This window comes from Phyllobates terribilis, unplaced genomic scaffold, assembly GCF_046119375.1.
Source record: "Phyllobates terribilis strain yellow unplaced genomic scaffold, ASM4611937v1 Scaffold_3__8_contigs__length_932513732, whole genome shotgun sequence".
Classification (NCBI taxonomy): Eukaryota; Metazoa; Chordata; class Amphibia; order Anura; family Dendrobatidae; genus Phyllobates; species Phyllobates terribilis.
The window spans coordinates 539610861-539635705 of record NW_027362763.1 but is presented as its reverse complement, the minus strand read 5'-3'; the positions used below and the strand labels follow the sequence as shown (position 1 = coordinate 539635705).

The window sequence follows — 24845 nt, the reverse complement described above, 5'->3', positions numbered from 1 at the left end:
CACATGCACTTCTTTGATCCTCATACTGGATTAGAATTGCCAATTATAAATCAATGCGTAAAAACAGATCACATACAGGTTATCATCCTTATAATCATGCATTTGTCACGGATACATTACAATTATGTTAGCAAACTCTATTTGACCTTTACTATTAAACTGCTCATGTAAAATCTGTATGCCATACACATGTACAAAACAGACATATGGATGGCACACGGACATTAAAAAAAAAAAAACACAGACATGCAATAAGGATATGAAAAACGGACATACTGTATGCTACAGTATATGCATGCAAGAATGTCACTATTTTCTGGATGAGAAACTGATGATTTTGCATATGCTCACGTGAACTTGGCCTTATTACACACCAGGAAAAAAACAGATAACACATGAATGGTAAAAAACAGACACATGGGAAAATGAATAAAAAGGATGAAAATGTTAGCCATCACAAAAATCCTGAAAAAAACACATCAAAACTGAGAAAGGCTAGAGCTACACGGAGACATTGGCTGCGACACCTGTCATGCGACCAAAGTTTGCTCAGTGGTGGAGCTGCTACACATGTGAATAGGGTCACATTATGGCGTTGAAGGTTCTGCAACACACAAGAAATCCAACCTCGGCAGATTTTTTTCTTTTACTTGTATGTGGTAGTTGCAGTACTTTATGGGTTGCAGTGTGATTTCATTCACTTGTATTGTACTGTGATGTAGCAGCGGCCCCGAGCGAACCTTTGTTGTGTCCAAAGTTGCTGTGTAGCCCTAAATTAAAAAAAATTCTTTACAATAAAACATGAAATTTTTTTTAAAAAAAGCAGAGTAATCGCTGTCAAGAAGTATTACAAGAAATAGCAAATTTTACTATTTTTCCTCCTAAGAATTACCATCCATAAAGCAAGACATCAATTATCTCTCAAAAAAATCCTAAAATCTGAAAGTAGTGCACTAAGGCTGCGTGCACACGATGCGCTTTTCATGCGTTTATGCTGCCGAATTTCCGCAGCGGAAACGCATCAAAAACGCATGGTAATCCGCACCCCATGGTCCCCAATGGCATTCCGCAATGTCAATGCACATGCTGCGGATTTTTCCGCAGCGTTTCTGCAGCGCAAATAAATTCGCAGCATGTTCATTAATTTTGCAGAAGCGCCGCCATTGACTTGCATTGAGACGCATAGAATGCGCGTCTGTACATTTGTACAAGAGGATTTTATGCATCTCTATGTGCGGATGGTACCCAGTTCTGGAGGAGAGAAGACTCTCATCCAGACCTGGGTACCATTGTACCTGTGAAAAAAAGAATAAAATAAATAAAGTTATATTCACCTGTCCGGCGGCCCCTGCAGCGCTTCTCCTTCCAGGACCTGAGATGACGTCGCGGTCATGTGACCGCAGGCTGTCTCGCGAGATGCCGGCAACCCGGAAGTAGCGTGACAACACACGCGACAGCACACGCGGCAGGGGATCGGTAAGTATAGCTTTATTTTTTTATTTTTACGGTCACACTGTTTAAACCCATGCCGGTTGCATGGATTTATACAGTGTGACCTAGTTGTCAAGCACTTTCCAAGTGATGCTATCGCCTGGAAAGTGCTTGTCTGTCCGCATGCGGAAACACATGCGTTAACGCATGTGGATACGCATGTGAATCCGCAAGTATTCTGCAGGAAAAACGCATGCACAATCTGCATGAGTTTTCTCTGCCAGGGAGATGCAGAAATGCTGCAGAAATTTTCTGCTTCATTTCTGCATCGTGGGCACATAGCCTAAGTCTTGTGCAAGCCCATAGCACCTGCCATACATACAGTGGCAGCCCATAGCGCCCGCCTTACATACAGTGCCATACCATAGCGCCCATCTTACATACAGTGCCAGCCCATAGCACCTGCCATATATACAGTGCCATACCATAGCACCCACCTTACATACAGTGCCAGCCCATAGCGCCCGCCTTACATACAGTGCCAGCCCATAGCGCCCGCCTTACATACAGTGCCAGCCCATAGCGCCCACCTTACATACAGTGCCAGCCCATAGCGCCCACCTTACATACAGTGCCAGCCCATAGCACCTGCCATATATATAGTGCCAGCCTAAAGCACCCGCCTTACATACAGTGCCATACCATAGCTCCTGCCACACATACAGTGCCGGCACACATACAGAGCCAGGCATTCTCTATTGCTTTGCACACTGAGGAGTTGTGTACATGCAGGATGCCCAAACACCTTTCCATACTGTGCAGTGTTTACTTCCAGAGGGTCCATGACACTGCACAGGGAGAAGCTCCAGCTCTGCTCAGTACCCAGGCCCACACGAGCTGTGTTGTGCAGTGCTCTCCGCTCACTTGCACAGACCGGTTTCTGCATACTTCCTCACAGTGGTCTCCCACAGATAGCAGAGGCTGGTGCGGACACTCCAGGCCTGACGTGTCCCACGTGTTGTCACAGCAGCGGAGGGAGGAGGGGCAGCCGTCCTACTGGACTGCACGTCCACAGCTCTGCCAGAGCTCATGCTCTGCCATGTGTGCTGCCGGTGACGTCACAGCCCGCGCTCTGAGCAGTCAGGCAGATGTGGGATGAGGGGGAGGAAGTGGCAGGTCAATAATGCTCTTTGAGCTGCACGTAAACTGTGTGCACATGGGAGGGGGAAGGGACTGCATGAAGGAAAATTGGTTTCTTGTTTTCTCTCACTTCATTCTTTACCTATTGGCTGTAAATGAGCAGCAGTGCTTGGAGGGCAATAACAAGGACGGGACTGTACAGAATTCTATGGCTGCCTGTTAATGATAGGGCGGTTGGCTTCCTTTGCTTTGCTCACGGCACTGCTGTGTTCTAGTTAATTATTAATTTGCTTATCCTAATTACTGTTGCTTTATTGTGACCAGTTCTGGTGTATTTGTAAAGTTATGGTCACCCATGCATCATGGCGTCTTATAGTGGACGCCAGGATACTATGACCGACACCAACAATGCCTGACTGTCCTTCTGCAGACGTGTCCAGTGCCGCGTGCTGCGTTCTGTCATGGAGGCTCACACATGTAAACAGAGTCAAAGCCACTGTAGAGCTTTACACATTTCTGTCAGGTCATTGTTATGGTGTGTCCAACACCTCTGACCAGACAAACGTATCAGCCTGGTCTCAAATTCAGCTAACCTTCTGTATTCCATTATGGTCTCTTAGAGCAGACCTCCCAACTCCAGTCCTCAAGACCCACCATCAGGTCATGTTTTCAGGATTTCCTTAGTATGACCCAGGTGATAATTGCATCACCTGCACAGGTAATAATTCCATCACCTGGGCAATACTAAGGAGATCCTGAAAACATGACCTGTTATCATAGAAAGGTAGAGTTGGAAGGGACCTCCTGGGTCATCTGGTCCAACCCACTGCTCAATGCAGGATTCACTAAATCATCTCAGACAGATGTCTGTCCAGCCTCTGTTTGAAGACTTCCATTGAAGGAGAACTCGCCACCTCTCGTGTTGATAGCTCTTGAGGACTGGAGTAGGGGAACACTGTCTTAGAGCATACCTCCCAACCAGCCCAAATTCAGTAGATTTAGGAAGCTGCCCCTCTGTGCTGGGCGGTCTCCAGTTTCACAAGAGGGCGCCGAGCCTCACACAGTAGTGTCCAGGCCTTGTCTGCTCATTGTGGGAAGTAGACCAGGCCCTATTGAGGTATACTGTGAGAGGCATTCATTAGGGCATGATAATGTGTGAGGGGGCATAATAATGCATAATCCACCTCTTCGGACAAGCCTACAACCTGCAGTAACCCTCGCTCCACCATACCGCTGCATGACCAGCTCCACCTTCACCTACTGTATCCTCACCCATATCTTGTAAATTGTGAGCCCTCACGGGCAGGGTCCTCTCTCTTCCCGTATCAGTCGGTTACTCGTTTAGTTCAAGATTATTGTAATTGTTTTTGCTATGTATACCCCCTTTTTCAGATGTCAAGCGCCGTGGAATAAATGGCGCTATAATAATAATAATGTGAGTCACTGGGGGCATCATAAAGTATAAGAAGCATTGTGGGGAAGCATACTGTGTGTGGAGTGTCTGGGGGCACCTGCTGTGTTTGGGGACTGTAGGACTTCATACTTTTCAAGGGAATGCACTGCGGAAGCATAATATTTGAGCAGCACTGTGACGGATAATTCTGGTTAGGGATACTGTCGAGGCATTATACAGTGAGGAAGACCATCATAGGGCATCATTCTGCATGGGAAGCATAATACTATATGGGGAGACATGGAAGTGGTAATGTAGTGACTGGCAAAATAAAGGGACTTCACCGTAGCTGGAGAATATTTACAAAAATTGCTGTGCTATTCAATATAGGTTAAAGGTGCTATCCAAAGGATACATTTTTTTAAAGGGCACAGATTGGTATTTCCATTTTGGCAAGGCCGGACCTGTAAATAGACTAGTGACAGAGTCAGTGTTAGAAAAGTAGCTATGGGTGAGTATCAATTCTTCTCTTATTTTATACCATTTTGAGCATTTTTTAAAATTTAGTTTTCAACTGCTGGACACTTTTAAGGCTAAGTTCTGAAGAGTGCTGAGCTTTGCAAACAAGTCACAAATTGCAGATGTGACTGGCTTCATGTGCTTGTTCAGGAGCTGTCTGCTATTTACATGTAATTGTCTGGTCCATAAATCAGACTAAACTAGCATATGCGGCAAGTTTTTCACATAAGGACAGAAAATACGCTTGTGTGAACTTAACCAAAAGCTAGAGGTATATCGTTTTTGTGTGACTATTTTAGAGATGTGGTTTGTTTTAATAAACAAGCAAAGCGAAGACTAGATTCAGACAAAGAGCTGATTCACACATTTTCTTTGATGGCAATAGATGCTTGTGACTTTTGACCAAGAATTGAGTATATTTGGGCTGAAAAGTCACCACTCGAGGCTGTGATTTATCGGCATGTACCATGGAAACACTGCTATGACCTGGGAAATCTATATGAGTGAGGTGAGTATCCTTTTTTTCAACCTCTTTCGGACGAATAACCTGCTATTACATCATACTAGCTATTGAACCTATTCTATGCCCGGGTGCATTTTTATTGTTATATGCTCCCACATCCTATTACGTGCCACCTCCATCCTGTTACGTGCTGCCCCCATCCTGTTACGTGCCGCCCCCATGCATTCACGTGCCGCCCCCATCCTTTCACGTGCCGCCCCCATCCTGTTACGTGCAGCCCCCATCCTGCTACGTGCAGCCCCCATCCAGCTATGTGCAGGCCCCATCCTTCTATGTGCAACCCCCATCCTGCTATGTGCAGCCCCCATCCTGCTATTTGCAGCCCCCATCCTGTTACGTGCCGCCCCCATCTTGTTATGTGCAGCCCCCATCCTGTTATGTGCAGCCCTCATCCTATGTGCAGCCCCATTCTGCTATGTGCAGCCCCCATCCTATGTGCAGCCCTCATCCTGTGCCCCCATCCTGTTATGTGCAGCCCTGTCCTACTATGTGCCGCCCCCATCCTGCACCCCCATTCTGTTATGTGCACTCCTTATCTTGTTATGTGCAGCCCTTATCCTGTTATGTGCAGCCCCCATTCTGCTATGTGCAGCCCTCTTCCTGCGCCCCCATCCTGTTACGTGCTGCCCCCATCCTGTTATGTGCCGCCCACATCCTGTTATGTGCAGCCCCCATCCTGTTATGTGCAGTCCTTTCCTGTTATGTGCAGCCCCCAACCTGCTATGTGCAGCCCCCATGCTGTTATGTGCAGCCTCCATCCTGTTATGTGCAGCCCCCATCCTGCGCCCCCATCCTGTTATGTGCAGCCCCCATCCTGTTATGTGCAGCCCCCATCCTGTTATGTGCAGCTTTTATCCTGTTATGTGCAGCCCCTATCCTGCTATATGCAGCCCCCATCCTGTTATGTGCTGCCCCTATCCTGTTATGTGAATCCCCCATCCGGTGAGTACGCATGTGCCCATACCGCGCTGTCCGGCGCCAATGTGTCTTCACTAAAATGGCGCCCAATAGCGCGTTATGCGCAAGTGCCAGTTCAGACTCCGCACTCCTTTCCCGGACTCCGGCCAAAACAGAGGTGCCGTGGCAACATTCCTTCGGGTCAGGTATGTACTTATGGCGCCGGAGCTCGCGGTATGCATTCAGTGTCTACGCATACCGCGATCTCCGACGCCATATACTTCTCTCACCTGTAATGGCTGGATGCGTTCTTCTATCTGGAGCCAGACTCCGCAGGCGCGTTTCGCTTGTGCAGTCTACAGAGGCTTTGGACAGAAGGACACATCCCTGGTTATATTATAGATGTTCCCCTATTCTGTTAATATCCCCCATCCTGGTATATATGCCCCCCTTCTTATTATATGCGACCCCCATCACATCCTGGTATGCATGGCACTCCTGATCCCCATTCTGGTATGCATGGCACCCCTCATCCCCAATCCTGGTATGCATGGCACCCCTCATCCCCAATCCTGGTATGCATGGCACCCCTCATCTCCAATCCTGGTATGCATGGCCCCTCATCCGTATCCTGGTAAGCATGGTACCCCCTCATCCCCAATCCTGGTATGCATGGCCTCCCCCATCCCTATCATAGTATGCATGTTACCCACTCATCCGTATCCTGGTATGTATGGCCCCTCATCCGTATCCTGGTATGCCTGGTATCCCTCATCCCCAATCCTGGTATGTATGGCCCCTCATCTGTATCCTAGGATGTATGGCCCCTCATCCCTATCCTGGTATGTATGGCCCCCGTCTTCCCCAATCCTGGTATGCATGGCCCCCATCATCCCCAATCCTGGTATGCATGGCCCCTCATCCCTATCCTGGTATGCATGGCCCCTCATCCCTATCCTGGTATGCATGGCCCCCCTCATCCCCAATCCTGGTATGTATGGCACTCCTCATCCTTATCTTGGTATGCATGGCACCCATCATCACTATCCTGGTATGTATGGGCCCCTCATCCCCAATCCTGGTATGCATGGCCCCTCATCCCAATCCTGGTATGTATGGCACCCCTCATCCCTATCCTGGTATGTATGGCCTCCTCATCCCCAAATTCTGGTATGCATGGCCCTTCATCCGTATCCTGGAATGCAAGGCCCCTCATCCCTATCCTAGTATGCATGGTACCCCTCATCCCTATCCTGGTAAGCATGTTACCCCTCATCCCCAATCCTGGTATGTATGGCACTCCTCATCCTTATCCTGGTATGCTTGGCACCTCTCATCCCCCAATCCTGGTATGTATAGCCTCCTCATCCCTATCCTGGTATGCATGGTCCCCTCATCCTTATCCTGGTATATATGGCCCCTCATCTGTATCCTGGTAAGCATGGTACCCCTCATCCCTATCCTGGTAAGCATGGTACCCCTCTTCCCCAATCCTGGTATGTATGGCCCCTCATCCCTATCCTGGTATGTATGGCACCCCTCATCCCTATTCTGGTATGTATGGCACCCCTCATCCCTATCCTGGTATGTATGGCCTCCTCATCCCCCAATCCTGGTATGTATAACCCCTCATCCCCAATCCTGGTATGCATGGCCCCTCATCCCTATCCTGATATGCATGGTATCCCTCATCCCTATCCTGGTAAGCATGGTACCCCTCATCCCCAATACTAGTAAGCATGGTACCCCTCATTCGCAATCCTAGTATGTATGGCACTCCTCATCCTTATCCTGGTATGCATGGCACCCCTCATCCCCCAATACTGGTATGTATGGCCTCCTCATCCCTATTGTGGTATGTATGGCCCCCCTCATCCTTATCCTGGTATGTATGGCCCCTTATCCATATCCTGGTATGTATGGCATCCTCATCCCTATTCTGGTATGTATGGCCTCCTTATCCTTATCCTGGTATGCATGGCCCCTCATCCCTATTCTGGTATGTATGGCACCCCTCATCCCTATCCTGGTATGTATGACCTCCTCATCCCCCAATCCTGGTATGTATGGCCCCTGATCCCCAATCCTGGTATGCATTGCTCCTCATCTGTATCCTTCTATGCATGGCCCTTCATCTCTACCCTGATATGCCTGGTGCCCCTCATCCCTATCCTGGTAAGCATGGTACCCCTCATCCCCAATACTAGTAAGCATGGTACCCCTCATCCGCAATCCTAGTATGTATGGCACTCCTCATCCTTATCCTGGCATGCATGGCACCCATCATCCCCCAATCCTGGTATGTATGACCTCATCCCTATTCTGGTATGTATGGTCCCCTCATCCTTATCCTGGTATGTATGGCCTCACATCCGTATCCTGGTAAGCATGGTACCCCTCATCCCTTTCCTGGTAAGCAAGGTACCCCTCATCCCCAGATCCCTGCATCCTTATCCTGGTATGGATGGCCCCTCATCCACAATCCTGGTATGTATGGCCCCCCTCATCCCTATCCTGGTATATATGGCCCCTTATCCGTATCCTGGTAAGCATGGTGTGAAGAATATTCTAGAATAATCACATGTGGCCTGGATGTCAGATCTCCAGGTACGGTGTAATTTGACTCTTTTAAAATACCTTTACAGCAAGCAAAGATGGGTTAGAAATCCCCCCCCCCCAGCAGCTGCAGCTGCTGACAGGATGTCCCTTTGTTTGATCACTAACATGTGCTCTTTTGTTAAGGTACTATATTTCACTACTGAGCTGTGGAAGAACTATCTGTCCCAGCTCTTCACAAAATGGATTTTCTAGCTCAGGGAAAGATAGCGAACGCCAGACTGCATCCTAGCCCATTCTAGCGTGTGGGGACGAGGAGATACACGTCCCAGTCTTTTGAAACCTCCTACAACGGCTGTGTTTGGTACCCACACGTAGCAGGGGCTCAGCCGGGTTCGTTGACACCAGAACCGGTTCCCTGGGACCATCCAGTAAGGGGGTCTGGGCCACGTTAGTTTTGGGAGTCTCTTAGCAAGAAAGGAACAGGGGGTGGAGACTTGGACTGAACAGGGGGCAGGTAGTGGGAGTTTCCAGAGGGTTGGAAGGTCTGTGTAGCAAAAGCCTATTGTCTTTTTCCTGGTAAAGCTCGTGATATGCAAACGTGAGGGACAAGTCCAGCAACCAAGCAGGGCACACATTCTTCCCCTTGTGGTCGTTCAACCCCCAAGCCATACTTTCCATATAACCGGTAATTGACTTTAAGATCTGTTATGCTTGATGTACCATGCTTTTGTATTTGTAACGTTGACCACTGTATATGTAACCCTGATGTATAAAGTAGTTTGTTTAGTGAGCCCTTATGGCGATTAAATATATAATTTAATCTTGCGCTGATCTTTTATCTCGAACCACGAACCTCACGTCTGTTGTTCGGTCCAACAACGCGCTATTGGGCTGGTTTCTAGCCCGATATAAGTCTGTATATCAAATAGAAACTGGTGGAAGCTCTAACCAGGCCGACCAGGCTCTGTTTCACAGGAGTAGTGAAAGAGCCTCTCAGCCTGTCAGGAGTGTGGAAGAGAGTGGGGCCACGTCAGAGTCTGTGTGGACCACCTTGTCCCACTCCCTGGTGCCTTTCTGTACCTACGTGGACAGGAGGTGACGGTGTAGAACTGTGCCAATCTGACCTTACGCGTCCTTGAAGGGGAGTGCGGAACATCACATTGGCGCAAGGGGTAGATCCGTATCACGTGCTCCGTCTGGCATAGTGTGACGTCCGGCGGGTGGCGAGGTGTGGATCCACCGGAAGAAGCGGCGACAGCGGGATTCTGCGGGGTCCCTCTCGTGCTGTTCCTTCACATTGGTGGCAAGCTGTGTGGAATCGAGATAATAGTGCGTGTGAGTGTTTAATGCATACTCACGGACACTAAGGACTGCCAGTAGTAGCCTTTGCTGCTGGGGTCCTAAGATCAGCTCAGCACTAGACAGAGTGCAAATACTGTAAGGTGTGTGGGTACATCAGTTCAGTGTCAGTGACCGGAGTGTGCAAAGATAGCCAGTGGCACCAGGAGCAAAACCAATGAGATGTCCAATGCTAGAGATGATGAGGAGGTGGAAGTCGTTATCGCTCCAGAAGGAGGGGAATCCCACCCAGGAACCCCCCGGGAGAGAGTCGCTAGCGGTAGGCCCTGCAGCGGATCGCCCACCACCTGCCCATCCCCCCAGCCAGGCAGCCTCTGACCCCCTCATGCAAGTTGCCCTTGCGAGTCTCCAGGCTGGGGACAAGGCCACCTTCGAGATCCTCATGGCGGAACGTCAACGGGAGCGCGAGCACCAGGAGAAAATGCTTCAGCTCCAGCTTCAGCGGCAGGCCTCAGCCAGTACCAATTTCATCGAGATCCGAGTCCCGAAGCTACGGGTGGAGGACTTCCCCCTGCTGGACAAAGGACGGGACCTGGTCACTTTCTTGCTGGAATTTTAAAAACCTGCCGTCAGTACCATCTGTCTGAGGACCAGTGGGTCTTTTTCTTAACCCCTCGCCTTAGGGGTAAGGCCCTGGAAATCTTTGGGTACCTGCCCAGTGAGACCACCCTGAGTTATAAGGACATCAAGCAGGTTCTGGTTCAGCAGTACAACCTGACCCTGGAGACGTACCGGAAGAAGCTCCAGAGTCTGCTGCGGGGTCCTGCAGACAGCTGGGTCAATCACATGCGGGCCCTACTGAGAGCTGTTGATCAATGGACCGCAGGACTGGAGCTCACCACCATCCAGCAGCTGAAAGAGCTCATCGCAACTGAGCAGTTTCTGTGGAACTGCCCGAAGGACCTCCTACAGTACCTCCGTGACCGGAAGCCAAAGGGGGCCTGTGCAACAGCGACACTTGCAGATGAGTATTCCAACAACAGGACTCCAGAGGCCAGGAAACTTGCCGGCTAGAGAGGGAGTAAGTCGAACGCGGTGCCTGCTGTCCCTGCCTCCAAGTCCAAGGGGGCACCTACCCAAGCTTCCCTCTCCACGCCGGTAGGGAAAGCCCCAACTGTGTCACCTTTGCTGACAGCCGGGCCACTTCAAAGCCATGTGTCCCCCGCTCCACAAGGGCCCGTCCCAGAGACCGGCCACTGTTTTGTGTGTGGGTTGGGGTGGCGAGAGGTCCATTGACAACGTGAAAACTGTCACCATAATCCAGGCCAGATCCGTGGGACTTCGAGACAGTGGCGCTGAGATGACTCTGGTGCAGCCTGAACTGGTGTCGTCCCAGGATTTGATACCTGGAAAAACTCTCGCTGTCTCCGGGATTGGAGGTGTCGAGCCGGCACTGCCCGTCGCCAAGGTTTATTTGGACTGCGGCACCAGGAGGGGAGTGCAGGAGGTGTGGGTAACCCCAAACATTCCCTCGAGCATTTAACTTGAGAGAGTCTTGGGGTGGCTAGTATCCCACTATGTGGCCATTGAATCCCCAAGGCCAGATTCCCCTGGCAACATCATGTCCACCCCTATTGATTCCAAAGTTATTAATATGCCTACTGATGGGTGATGCGGGGAGGGGATTGATTAAGCTGGCTGTGATAAAGCCTTAGAGTGCAGCCAGCCAGCCCATCCTGTGAGGGTGTCACGAAGGTGACCAACAGGGGGAAAACAGCGGAGGAGGAGCATGCCATGGGGCACGGGGCAGTCCCAGGAGCGGTAGGGCTCCCAGGTAAGGCTGCATGACAGGGTTCCCCCACAACCGGGATGTCAGAGGGCCAGAGTAGTCCGTTTAGACCACAGCCTCGGTCAGAAGTAGAGGAGAAGCGGGCGCTACCCGCGGACACAGCGGCCGTGGCCGCTGTGACGCGCAGTTGTGGCAACTTGGCCCCAGGGGCCCCTCGGGAGTTTGACGGCTTCTCCCCTTCCGACCAAGTGGCTGCCGGGTCAGACGGAGGCCAGGAGACAAGTCCCGGGGAACTGACAGAAGACGTGGCAGTTTCATCTATTCTGGCCACGTCCAGTCAGGGATTTCAGGTGGTGTTAGAGACTGACGGCAGCCTGAAAGCTCTTAAGGAGCAGGTGGCACAGCCTCCCTTGGACTTAGACCTCGACTGGGTGGTCTGGGACCAAGGACGGCTGTACTGGGTAATGGTCCAGCGAGGTTCACCAGAGGTGTGGCCCAAGGACCCACAGCTAGTGGTACCCTATTCGTTCAGGGTGGAGTTGTTGCGGATGGAGCATGAGGTTCCGATGGCTGGACATCTAGGGGTCCATAAGACCAAGGCCAGGTTAGCCCAGCATTTCTACTGGCCGAGGATGGGGGCCAAGGTGGCTGCCTACTGCCTGTCGTGTGACACCTGTCAGAGGTTGGGGAAGGTGGGGCAGCGCCCCAAAGCCCCACTGGTAACTCTGCCCATCATTGAAGAGCTTTTCAGGACTCAGGTCCGTCATCTGTTAACAATAATATAGGGGCTTCTACATTACTGGTAGCACAAAGGCTTTGGAAAAACTAAATGGCTCCTCGCCCTCCAAAAGAAATCCAGCGAATTCTGCGCTCCCAAATCCAAATTTTCCCCTCCTTTCTGCGCTCCAGTGTGTGTCTAAACCGCAGTTAACGTCCACATGTTTGACATTCCTGCAGCAATGAGAGCCTGCCTAATTTATGGGTGCATGTCTCCAGAAGAACAAGCTGGGCATAATGTACTGGTCACTACAACGTACTGGTCACTACAGCATACTGGTCACTACAATGGCAGTTTGCAATCTTCACTTAGCAACATCCACTGCTGCTTATTTCTGGAAAACACCCTTGGAGTCAAAATCGTCACTACACCTGTAGATAAATTCAGAAGGGGGTATAATTTCCAAAATGGGGTCAATTGAGGGGAATTCTGCTCTTCTAGCACGTAGGGTCTCTGTATATGGAGTCCGCAAACTATTTTAGGAGAATCTGCGTTCCAGGAGGCAAAAAGCGCTCAGTCCCTCCCGAGTCTTGCCGTGTGACTAAGCAGTACTGTACAGCTACATATGGGGCATTTCTACATTCAGCAGAAATTGTGGGACAAATTTTGGTGCCATTTTTACCCATTTCCCAGTGTGAAAATGTAAAATTTGGGGCTAAAACTAAATTTTCGTGGTAAAAATGTAATTATTTTTTCTTCACTGCCCAATGGTAAAAAATTATGTGACACACTTGTGGTGTCAATATGATCACTGCACCCCTAGATGAATTCATGTAGTTTGTTAAATGAGTTCACTTATGGGGGGGTTTAGCTGATCTAGCACCTCAGGGGCTCTAGCAATGTGACACCCTCAAACCAGTCCAACAAAATCTGAACTCCAATATGGTGCTTCTTCCCTTCTGAGCTTTACACTATGCCTCAAAAGCAGTTTTTGACCTCATATGGGGTATCTGCATACTCAAGAGAAATTGCGCAACAAATTTTGGTGTCCATTTTCTCCTGTTACCCTTGTGAAAATGCAAAATTTTGTGCTAAAATATATTCTTGCGGGAAAAATTTGTTTTTTTTTATTTTCACTGCTCAATGTTATAAACTTCTGTGAAGCATCTGGGGGTTCAAGGTGCTCACCACCCATCTAGATAAGTTCCCTGAGGGGTCTAGTTTCCAAAATGGTGTCACTTGTGGGAGGTTTCCACTGTTTAGGCACATCAGGGGCTCTCCAAACGCAACATAGCGTCCACTATAATTATTCCAGAAAATTTTACATTCAAAAGATCAAATGGCACTCCTTCCCTTCCAAGCCATACCATGCGCCCAAACAGTGTTTTTTCCCCACATATGGGGTAACGGCTTACTCAGGAGAAATTGCACAGCAAATGGTATGGGGCAATTTCTCCTGTTACTCTTATGAAAATGCTAAATTGGGGGCTAAAAAACATTTTGTGGGAAAAATGTGAAAATTTTATTTTTACGGCTCAATGTTATAAACTTCTGTGAAGCACCTGGGGGTTCAAGGTGCTTACCACACATCTAGATAAGTTCCCTGAGGGGTCTAGTTTCTAAAATGGTGTCACTTGTGGGGTATTTCTACAGTTTAGGCACATCAGCGGCCCTCCAAACATGACATGGCGTCCGATAATTATGGCAGCAAATTTTACATTCAAAAAGTCAAATGGTGCTCATTCACTTCCGAATCCTGCCGTATGCCCAAACAGTGGTTTTCCCCACATATTGGGTATTGGTGTGCTCAAGGCATTTTCTCCTGTTACTCTAAAGTAACATTTTTGTAAAAATAAGTTAAATGTTTATTTTTTCCTTCCACATTCCAAAAATTCCTGTGAAGGATCTGAAGGGTTAATAAACTTCTTGAATGTGGTTTTGAGCACCTTGAAGGGTGCATTTTTTAGAGTGGTGTCACTTTTGGGTAATTTCTGTCATTTCTGCAAATGGTTTTGCAAATTTTGTTGGAAAAATGAGAAATCGCTGATCAACTTTTAACCCTTATAACTTCCTAACAAAAAAAAAATTGGTTCCAAATTGTGCTGATGTAAAGTAGACATGTGGGAAATGTTATTTATTAACTATTTTGTGTAACATATCTCTCTGATTTAAGGACATAAAGATTAAAATTTTTAAATTTGCAAAATGTTCAAAATTTTCGCCAAATTTCAGATTTTTTCACAAATAAACGCAAATGATATCGAAGAAATTTTACCACTATCATGAAGTACAATATGTCATGAAAAAACAATCTCAGAATCACCGAGATCCGTTGAAGCGTCCCAGAGTAATTACCTCATAAAGTGACAGAATTAAAAAAATTGGCCTGGTCAGGAAGGTGAAAACAGGCTTCGGGGTGAAGGGGTTAATGATAATATGGAGTGCAGCAATAAAGTGTGTGTGTGTGGGGGGGGGGAGGGGGGGGTTGTGTTTCTGCTGTAAAAGCCTTGCCAAAAAAAGGCATAAAAAATCGTGGCAAAATATCCACGTCTTTTAAAAGTGTTTTTTAGATGTAGATTTGTATAGCTGAAAGATCCACATCTAGAAACTTCTTGTGAACATAACTTTTCACATGTTAAAAAAGATACAAAAAAATAATGCAGCGTGCACTATAAGCACGTTTTCTCATTCAAATAATAAGGAATCTTGTTGACAGCAGATTGGAAGAGTTTTTTATGTGGATTTTGCCATGAAATCCTTGTCAAACAGCACCTTAAAAAAAATTCTTGATGAAGAAATCTGGATGGGAGCAGAGTACACAATAGGGTGATATTCAAATATGCAACAATCACACTATCCTGAAGAAGCCATCCCTCGACTCAACTTCTTCATCCAGCTATCGCTCCATATCGCTGATGCCGTTTGCCTCTACACTCCTCTAACAGAATGTCCACGTCGAACTTTCCTCCCACCTCTCATCCAACTCACTCTTTGACAACCTACAATCTGGCTTCTGGCTTCACCACTCTATCAAAACTTCTCTAACCACAATTACTAATGCCTTACCTCCAAAGCTAACAGACAATTCTCTATATTCCTCCTTCAAGACCTGTCCTCTGCCTTCGACACATTCAACCACTTCCTCCTATTTCAGATCCTCTCTTTGCTTGCCATCAAATACCTTGCCGCCTCCTGAATCTCTTCATATCTTACTAACCACACATTTAGCATCTCCCCTTCCCATACTACCTCCTCATACTGCCATCTCTGTCGGTGTCCCTCAAGGCTCTGTCCTACGAGCCCTACTTATCTCAATATATACCTTTAGTCTGGGGCAACTCTTAAAGTCCCATGGGTACCAGCATTATCTATATGCTTATTATTATTATTTATTATTATTTATTATTATAGCGCCATTCATTCCATGGTGCTTTACATGTGAATGACACTCAGATCTACCTCTCTGGCCCAGACATCACCTTTCTGCTGTCCAGAATCTCAGTGTGTTTATCATTCATATCTTCTTTCTTCTCATCATGCTTCCTAAAGCTCAATGTGGACAAAACCAGATTCATCATCTTTCCTCCTGTACCGGAAGTCCGCTGCCTTGTAGTAACCCTGACTCTACACTGTCCTTCAAACTGCAAATCTAAGCTCTTACCACCTACTGCTGCTTCCAACTCGAAAATATTTCCAGTCGGTCATTGTTTGTTTGTTCATTGTAATTTATGTTTGTGTATTGTATCTATACCCCGGTTTTACATGTTTAGCACCATGGAATCAATGGGACTCTAAAAATAAGTAATAATTATAATGGTCCAACCGGATCCATTGAAAACATCTCAGTGTACTTACGCTTTGTGTATGTGTACATAGAGTCTTTTTAGGAGTTTTTGGAGTGGGTCCGGTTAACAAAAAGGTGCACATGACATCTCTAAATCATTGGCTGACCCACTGGGGCTTTCCTAGTTAAATAGAGAGGAGATGATGAAAAGCTGCACTCACCGTTTTTGTAAAAATAAGATTCCTTTATTTCATATTCGGATAAAATGAATGGAAAGCAGGGAGTGCGGGGAGGAGGTGGACGACAGCTGTTTCACGCTCTGACTAGCGCTTCTGCTAGTCACTGGACACGCCCCGGAAAGAAGCAAGCAGGGCGAAACATGCACGTCGGGGCTATACTGTGGATTCAGCATATATTTATAATTCAGTCCACAGGTAAATAGCTTTTCAGATTATCCTTTATTACTAACAATTGCCTACAATAGCTTCACTTCAGTTGTAACGGTGACTGTTTATGTGAAGTTGAATGTCACTGAATGTAATAGCCTTATATGTATATGTTAAACCTTCCCCTTATGTATGTATTGGACTCTTTAGTGTTGTTAATATAGATTGGCCTATTATACATATCTTCTTTTGCGCTGTGCACTTTATATATTACCACCTTACGTTTAGTAAAAATAGGTTACTTTAACTACATCTACAATATATTGTGGTGTATTACCTTATTTTTTGGACCATAAGGCACAGTTTTTTTCCCCCAAAGCCCCAGCCGCTTCCGCTGCCCCACATTCCTCACATGTAATAAAGCTGTCAAACAGTTGCAAATCATGCACATGGGAGCGATTTAACCTTATCACCGAGCAGCTGTAAATACTCGGAGCTCGGCCCGAGCATACTCGGACAGAACATACTCGCTCAACCCTATTAGAGACCAGTCAGTCATTGACAGCATGAGAGGAGAAGCCAAAGTATGGTATGTTTTCCTCTGCCGCAGCATTTCAGATGGAAGACTGAATCATACCATATCAGCCTTACGTCATACATCCAGTGTCTGATACATTCTGCCTGATCCACGGGCAGCATGCATCAGCTGTCGCAATCCATGGGCAGAATGCTTCAAAAGTTATTTTTTCACTATTTTCCAACTCTAAAACCTGGGTGTGTCTTATGGTCCGGTGCGTCTTATAGTTCTTTTTTGCACTATATATACATATATTTTTTTTCATATTTATACCTGTTTTGGAAGTATAATGGCACGATAGCACTTTATTGCTTTAGAGGTTCATTTCAAGACTTTGATGTCCCTAAGCTACAAATTAATTGCATCTGTTGCGAATTGTATAGACAATATTTATGGTCGAGCCCCAGTATATATTTTTTTAGCATCCTTTCTCATTTTATGTGTTTTTTAAAAAAATTGGCAATAAAATGTATATTTTATAATCAATATGTGTATCACTTCTTACACTCGGCAGGTAACACCCTAGTACCTGGTGAGTGTTGTTTATTGATCTTTTATTGCTGTGCATTATGTTCACTTTTTGCTGCGATATTTCAGGCGAATTTGGAGCGGAATCCACCTGAAAAAAGATTTATGAACAGAGTTTAAATATCTTAAAAGACTCTTGCTAGTAATTTCTACTGTTCTACTGTTCAAATGTTCAGTCTTTTGAGTTATTATTATTTATTTATATAGAGCCATTGATTCCATGTTGCTGTACATAAGAAGGGGTTACATACCAAATACAGATATCACTTACAGTAAACAAACTAACAATGATAGACTGGTACAGAGGGAATAGGACCCTGCCCTTGCGGGCTTACATTCTACAGGAGTGGGGAAGGAGACAGTAGGTTGGGGGGTTGTGGTAGCTCCGGTGTTGTTGAGGTGGCAGCACGCAAGGCCATGGCAGGCTGTAAGCTTGCTTGAAGAGATGGGTTTTCAGGTTCCATCTGAAGGATCCAAATGTGGCGGATAATCGGACGTGTTGAGGCACAGAATTCCATAGGATGGAGGATATTCGGGAGAAATCTTGGAGGCGATTGGGTGAGGAACGAATAAGTGTGAAGGAGAGAAGGAGGTCTTGAGAGGACAGGAGATTACGTAAGGGAATGTATCGGGAGATTAGTTCACAGATGTACGGAGGAGAGAGGTTATGGATGTCTTGGTAGGTCAGTGTTAGTAGTTTGAACTGGATACACTGAGCAATTGGGAGCCAGTTAAGTGATTTGCAAAGGGGGTTAGCAGAGGAGTAGCGAGGCGAGAGATGAACCAGTCACGCAGCAGAGTTGAGGACGGACTGGAGGGGTGCGAGAGTGTTAGCAGGTAGGCAACAGAGGAGGATGTTGCAGTAGTCGAGGCGGGAGATAAAGAGGGCATGCACAAGCAGTTTAATAGATTGAGGGTTCAGGAAAGGACGGATTCTGGAAATATTTTTGAGCTGGAGGCGACAGGAGGTGACGAGAGCTTGGATGTGGGGTTTGAAGGACAGGGCAGAGTCAAGGGTTACTCCGAGGCAGCGGATTGCCAGTACAGGGGAAAGTGTGATGTAATTTATTGTGATAGAAAGATCAGGTGGGGAAGATATGCGAGATGAGTGTTTTGGGGTTTTTTTGTTTCAGGTTTTAAAAATGAAAAGTGGGAAAAACAAAGTGCATGTCACTTTTTTGAAGCGGATCCTGATGGAATCCACTACTGCATACTGCCCAATCAAAAGGCTGCAAAAATGATTCAGTCAAAAAAACTGTTCCAACATGCTTCAAATACTTTCAAACAAACTACAAGAAACAAAAAACTTAGCAATAAAGAAAATTTACTGAAACATTTTCCAGCAGAAAGCTTACCTTTTTTGAACTTCTCAAACTCTGTTTGCACATATCCAAAGGGTGTGTTCACAATGCATGTTTTTCTGACGTTTAAAAATGACTGAAAAAGAAATGAATTAAAAAAAATTTATAATTATATGCTTAATTGTAAATCACTGGGCAAAACTATAACTGAAAAAGACCTGGGAGTATTGGTGGACAACAAGCTCACATTTGGTGGCCAGTGTCAGGCAGCTGCTGCAAAGGCAAATAAAATAATGGGATGCATAAAAAGAGGCATAGATGCTCATGAGGAGAACATAATTTTACCTCTATACAAGTCACTAGTGCGACCACCCTTAGAATACTGTGTACAGTTCTGGTCTCCGGTGTATAAGAAAGACATAGATGAACTAGAGCGGGTGCAGAGAAGAGCGACCAAGGTTATTAGAGGACTGGGGGGTCTGCAATACAAAGACAGGTTATTACACTTGGGGTTATTTAGTTTGGAAAAATGAAGGCTTAGGGGTGATCTTATTACTATGTACAAGTATATAAGGGGACAGTACAAAGACCTTTCTACTGATCTTTTTACTCTGAGCCCTGAGACGGGGACAAGGGGGTATCTTCTACGTCTGGAGGAAAGAAGGTTTAATCATAATCACAGACGCGGATTATTTACTGTAAGAGCAGTGAGACTATGGAACTCTCTGCCGCATGAGGCTGTAATGAGTGATTCACTATTAAAATTTAAGAAGGGCATTGATGCCTTTCTTGAAAAGTATAATATTACAGGTTATACTGTATATACTAAATCCCTTGATAGGGCGTTGATCCAGGGAACTAGTCTGATTGTCATATGGAGTCAGGAAGGATTTTTTTCCCCCAATGTGGAGCTTAGTGTTTGCCACATGGGTTTTTTTTTGCTTTCCTCTGGATCAACATGTTAGGCTATGGGTTAAACTAGATGGACTTAAGGTACCGTCACACTTAGCGACGCTACAGCGATCCCGACAACGATACGACCTGGCAGGGATCGTTGCTGCATCGCTGTGTGGTCGCTGGTGAGATGTCAAACAGTCAGATCTTCCCAACGACGCAGCAACGATACAGCACCCGTAGCGACCTGTATAACGATGCAATGCAAATGCACACCTATGTGTCTCAGTTCTGAGTCGCCAATGAGGTCGTTGGTAAGGTGTCAAATACACCAATGCATGCTACCCAGCGGGACCTCAACGATCAAAAAATGGTCCAGGCCATTTCGACACGACCAGCGATCTCACAGCAGGGGTCTGGTCGCTGCTACGTGTCAAATGTAGTGAGATCGCTGCTGAGGTCGCTGTTGCGTCACAAAACTTGTGACTCAGCAGCAATCTCGCTAGCGATCTCGCTTAGTGTGACGGGGGGCTTTAGTCTACCTTCAACCTTAAAAACTATGTTACTGTTTGTCAAGCAGAAGACAGTTAATGAAATGTTTCTTTTGTCTATGTGTACACAGAGTATTTAGAAGAGTCTTGAGGTCAGAAACTGAGCATAAAATGAGAGAAAACGCTTAAAATCCTTTTCAAAATGACAAAACTCCAAAACTTGGAGATTCTACTCCATTTCCAAAAATTCTGTGTGCACATAGCCTTGAAGCATCTTTTCTGGCATTTTTAGGCTGTGTGCCCACTATGCGTTTTTCAAGCGTTTTTGCTGCGGAGTTTCCGCAGCGTAAACGCTTGCGAAACGCTTGGTAATCCGTGCCCCATGATCCCCAATGAAAATCTGCATGTTCTGTGCCCATGCTGCGGAAAAATGTATGTCCATTATTTGTGCGTTTCTGCATGCGGATTTGAGGTCCCAATGCATTTGAAAAACGCAAGTCAAATCCGCATGTAAAAAGGCTGCAAAAACGCATCAAAAATGCGTTTAAAATCCGCAAGCGTTTTTTACTGCCAAGAACATGCAGAAACGCTGCAGAAATTTTCTGCTTCAATTCTGCATCGTGGGCACATACCCTTAGTCATTTCCTGAGCATTTTTTTCTGGTGCTTTATTAGCGCATTTTTTCTGTGTTATGTGGGGAGATTTTTATCTCCATAAAGAAATTAACAAATTGCTAACGTTTTTTTGCAGCATAAACACGGGAAAAACGCACACAAAAAATGCCTGGACATCTTCTGGATGTCTTTTTAGCCTTCCCATTTACTTATATTGTAAGTATTGTGCTTTTCCTCAGCAGAAAATGCTTGGGAAATGTACATGTCATTTTTTTTAAAGTGAACCTGACAGCTGATACATACTGCATGATCCATGGACAGCATATATCAGGCATTGGCTGTATGATCTCAGCCAGCTTTGTTGGCATTTCAGGGAAAAACATACTTTAAATGCTGCCAGTGGCTTCTCCCGCCCGCTGCGCTGGACTGGTAGCACTGCCTATGTGCACATTATACAATGTATATATATATCCCATAGTCCCATATAAAGTCCTAGATGGCCACATAATGCTCGATCAGGCTAACCAGCTGATCTAGGTTGCCCAGTTTCCCTTGTCCCACCCAGCGCTGTATGGCTACTGGCAGAGTTTGCACCAACTGGTCGAATACTGCTGTCTCTACCATCTGGGCTGGGTTCAAGGTCTCAGGCTGGAGCCATTTTTTACTAACTGCAACAAGTCATACGCCTGAGACCTAGAGAGTCGGCTGTCCATAAAGGACCACTGGTACACTAGTTGTGCCCGTACATAGGTATTAACCCCCAGTCAGACAAGGATCTTACCTTTGAGTTTCCCTTAGTCCTAGGCATCCTTCCGGCTGAGATCAAAGTAAGCCTTCAGCGTTCTTCTATCAGGAACGGGGCCACCACTTCAGCCCAGTGGGAAATCGGCAAGCTCTCCCGCTCCACTGTGCGTTCAAACACGGTGAGGAAAGCTTCCTCAGTGCTGACCTAACTTTGTTGCTGGCCTCAGGATGAACCGGGGTCGGTGGGAGGGGTATGTCTCGCAAGGCCGCAATCTGTTGCAGAATCAGGCTGTTGCTCTTGCTACTGTTGTTGCCATTTTAACTGCAGCTACTGCTGCTGAGTGAGGACCAACTGCTTTAGTAGCTCCTCCATGTTGTCCACTGGCCTGATTTGTAATTTTGCAGACTTAATCATGGACATGCAGCTTTTTCGGGGTATGCCGCAGTTCACACTGCCCACATTCTCCACCATATTTTTTTTCTTTGTATTTTTTGCATTCTGTGCAAACCAGGGTGTGGCCTCCCTTCCTAGAGCTGGATAATACATTTAAAAAGCTTCCCTTGGTTGGTGTACACAGTTCGGGAACTGGTCCTTTGTCTACCCTTATTCACACACTGATGTACTGAGGTAAACTTCGACACATGGTAAGGTTTTTAATATTAGACAGAGTAGGACTATCCCAAATGGGTTCACCTTGCAGTGGTGGGATAGCTTTCATTCTACTTTTGATCAAAAACAGTGTTACTAAGAACCCTATTTTATTTAAATACACTTTTGATTTTTATTTATTTACAGTACGGTTTATGTTCATTTTGCTTCTTGTAGGTTTATTCTCCACCATATGTAAGGAAGCGACTTTCGTGTCCGTACGGCAATGAGGCAGTGACCCAAGAAAGTTCAGCTTAAACTACTTTATTTTCCAACTTACAAACAAATCCCTGATGAAGGATACCGTAGTATCCGAAATGCGTAGGACATTTGGCCTCTCCTGCTCTCCGTCTTCAAGTCACGTGACCGACTAGGACCTTACGCAACGCAGGTCCTATTGCGTATACCGCTACTTCCGGGTGCTGCACGCTGGTGGCGGAGTCTCCGGCCGGGACTCCGACACCCATCAGCCCCGATATCTACCAGCCCGGACCACACACAGAAAGCCGTCCATCAACAAAAATCATCAAAAGTCTACAAAGGTAAAGCCTCAGCAGCGCACAACTCCCTGGATCAACTGGTATGGTATTATATTCCTCCTTTTTTTCCATCTCCTCAAGATACTGAGTTCCCCATAGGAACTTTATTACTATCTAAAGGACTTACTACAGAGCCCAATCAGGCTCTTGGTATAGAGCTGGGAACACCTCAGAGTCCTGCAGCACCCAAGAGTTATTTACCAGCTGTGATCTGACCCACCAGTTCCCTCTCGGGCAGAATCTGACCCACCATACAGACCCTGCTGTGGTAAGATCCCTGACCCCATTACAGAACCTTATATACCTCTATATGTAAAGACATAATAATTGTAAGTTTACCTATCAATCCTGTGTTCACTGACCATGTGCACTAATTTTACTGTTGACACCTAGCTTCCTTAGGTCTGTATAAATAACCCTGATGGCCAAACTGTGACCACGATCAGCTTCCTTGGATAAACGAGAATTTCTTAGAGTCCATACAATCGCCTCCCTACGGGTAAGGTATCTATAATATATATATATATATAAAAAAAAAAAAAAAGTGTGCTATATTTACTCACCTTTTTTTTTTCCCAAGTTCCTACTCAACACCATCATATAGTCCTCCACGCCTACCCAGGACTGTGACTCCCCAGGTTAACGGATTCTATTACCAAACTCACATCTTTACTAAAACAGGTAACTCTCTAACCCACTGTTAAAAGGTGGCAGCAGTTTTGTCTCCTACTAATTGGCCCCCTCTTCACTCACAGCTGACAGATTCAGCAAAGCAGGCCAGAGGCGCTCACACACCTGTGAACAGTAATCTTCCACCACATAACTGCATTCCAGGTAACCAGGACCATGACCTATTAAAAGGTAATCTGTTGGTGTTCTGCAGAGCTCACTATAGTAAATATATACTTTTTTCAGGCACCAATACGTCTTGGATCAATAAAGATAAGCCAATAAGGAGAACCTGGACTCCTGAACACATTCCTCAACACTGAAGGAACCCCTTACTTCTCCTGGATTTTAACCTTGTATTTTAACTACATACTTTTTTATATATCATTTAAAATATTCTTTGAACAAATAAAACCCTTTTTTACCGCCAACCCTCTCGTTATATTTTAAGATTCAGTACACCAGCGCAGTAGATTTCTTTTTACAATTTGTTTATTTCTATGTGGTATATGGTGCCCCTTACTACTTGCTGCAGGTAAATCTGATTATTCCCACTAGCGCCCCTAAAATCGCCTTCCCTGCTTTATTTTCCAACTTACAAACAAATCCAAAACTTTATCCTCCAGTTCGCAGTCGGAACGTCCGTGTCAGTCCTTATCAGTCCATTGTCATGGATGACTGCGCCACCATATAATCCGTGGGTACGGTAATGGCTTGCTCAAGTCTCTGGTCTGTGTTTAGGCCTGCACATGACTCCTGCCCTATTGCTTGCAAAACCCAATAATGACAAACTCAAACCTTAAAGGAAACCTGTCATCAGGATTTTGCTAAGTAAATTACAGGCACTGTCAGGTTGGCGTTGTTACACTGATTAAAATGATACCTGGATCGAAGAAATCCATCTTTTGGTTGTTTAATCTCTGTTTGCGGTTTGGAGTTAATTAGATTCTTGTGTTGTGGGCGGGTTTTTTTCTGGTGCTCTTACCTCATCGTCATCATTCTGGGCATAAATGACAGTTCACTGAACCTTCAGTGACCTGCCTCCAATTTTAAATACTGCGCTTGTGCAGTTAATATTGTGGTCTTTAAAAAAAGTGTAACTCCAGCAAGATGGCGCTGGCGGCGGCGCATGCACAGTAGCATCTATCTTCAAGGGATACTCTTAATTTGCGCAAGTAGCAACATATGCTACTGTGCATGCCTGCCGCCAGCGCCATTTTGCTAAAGCCAAATTTTTTTTTCTCCAACAAAATGGAGCCGACTGGGCATATTGAGTAGCATCTATTGGCAAGCTATGCTCTTAATCTGCACAAGCCTCAGTAGGCGGTGTTTGCGCAGATTGAGAGCATCGCTTGCCAATAGATGATACTGCGCATGTGTCAGCGACATCTTGTTGGAGCA

The 24845-nt window shown here is 46.1% G+C and overlaps 1 long non-coding RNA gene across 2 annotated transcripts in view; it reads left to right on the top strand.

The window, feature by feature from the left end:
* Positions 1-24016, top strand: part of LOC141258230 (uncharacterized) — a 239891-nt gene extending 215875 nt beyond the window's left edge. The window contains exons 4-9 of one of the 2 annotated variants that reach the window (XR_012318246.1): positions 22414-22778; positions 22857-23043; positions 23169-23274; positions 23356-23456; positions 23531-23609; positions 23691-24016. This is a non-coding gene — a long non-coding RNA (uncharacterized lncRNA). Of the gene's footprint in view, positions 1-22413; positions 23044-23168; positions 23275-23355; positions 23457-23530; positions 23610-23690 lie in introns of both variants that reach the window. The other variant, XR_012318245.1, reaches the window with a different exon arrangement.
* Positions 24017-24845: the final 829 nt, after the last annotated feature.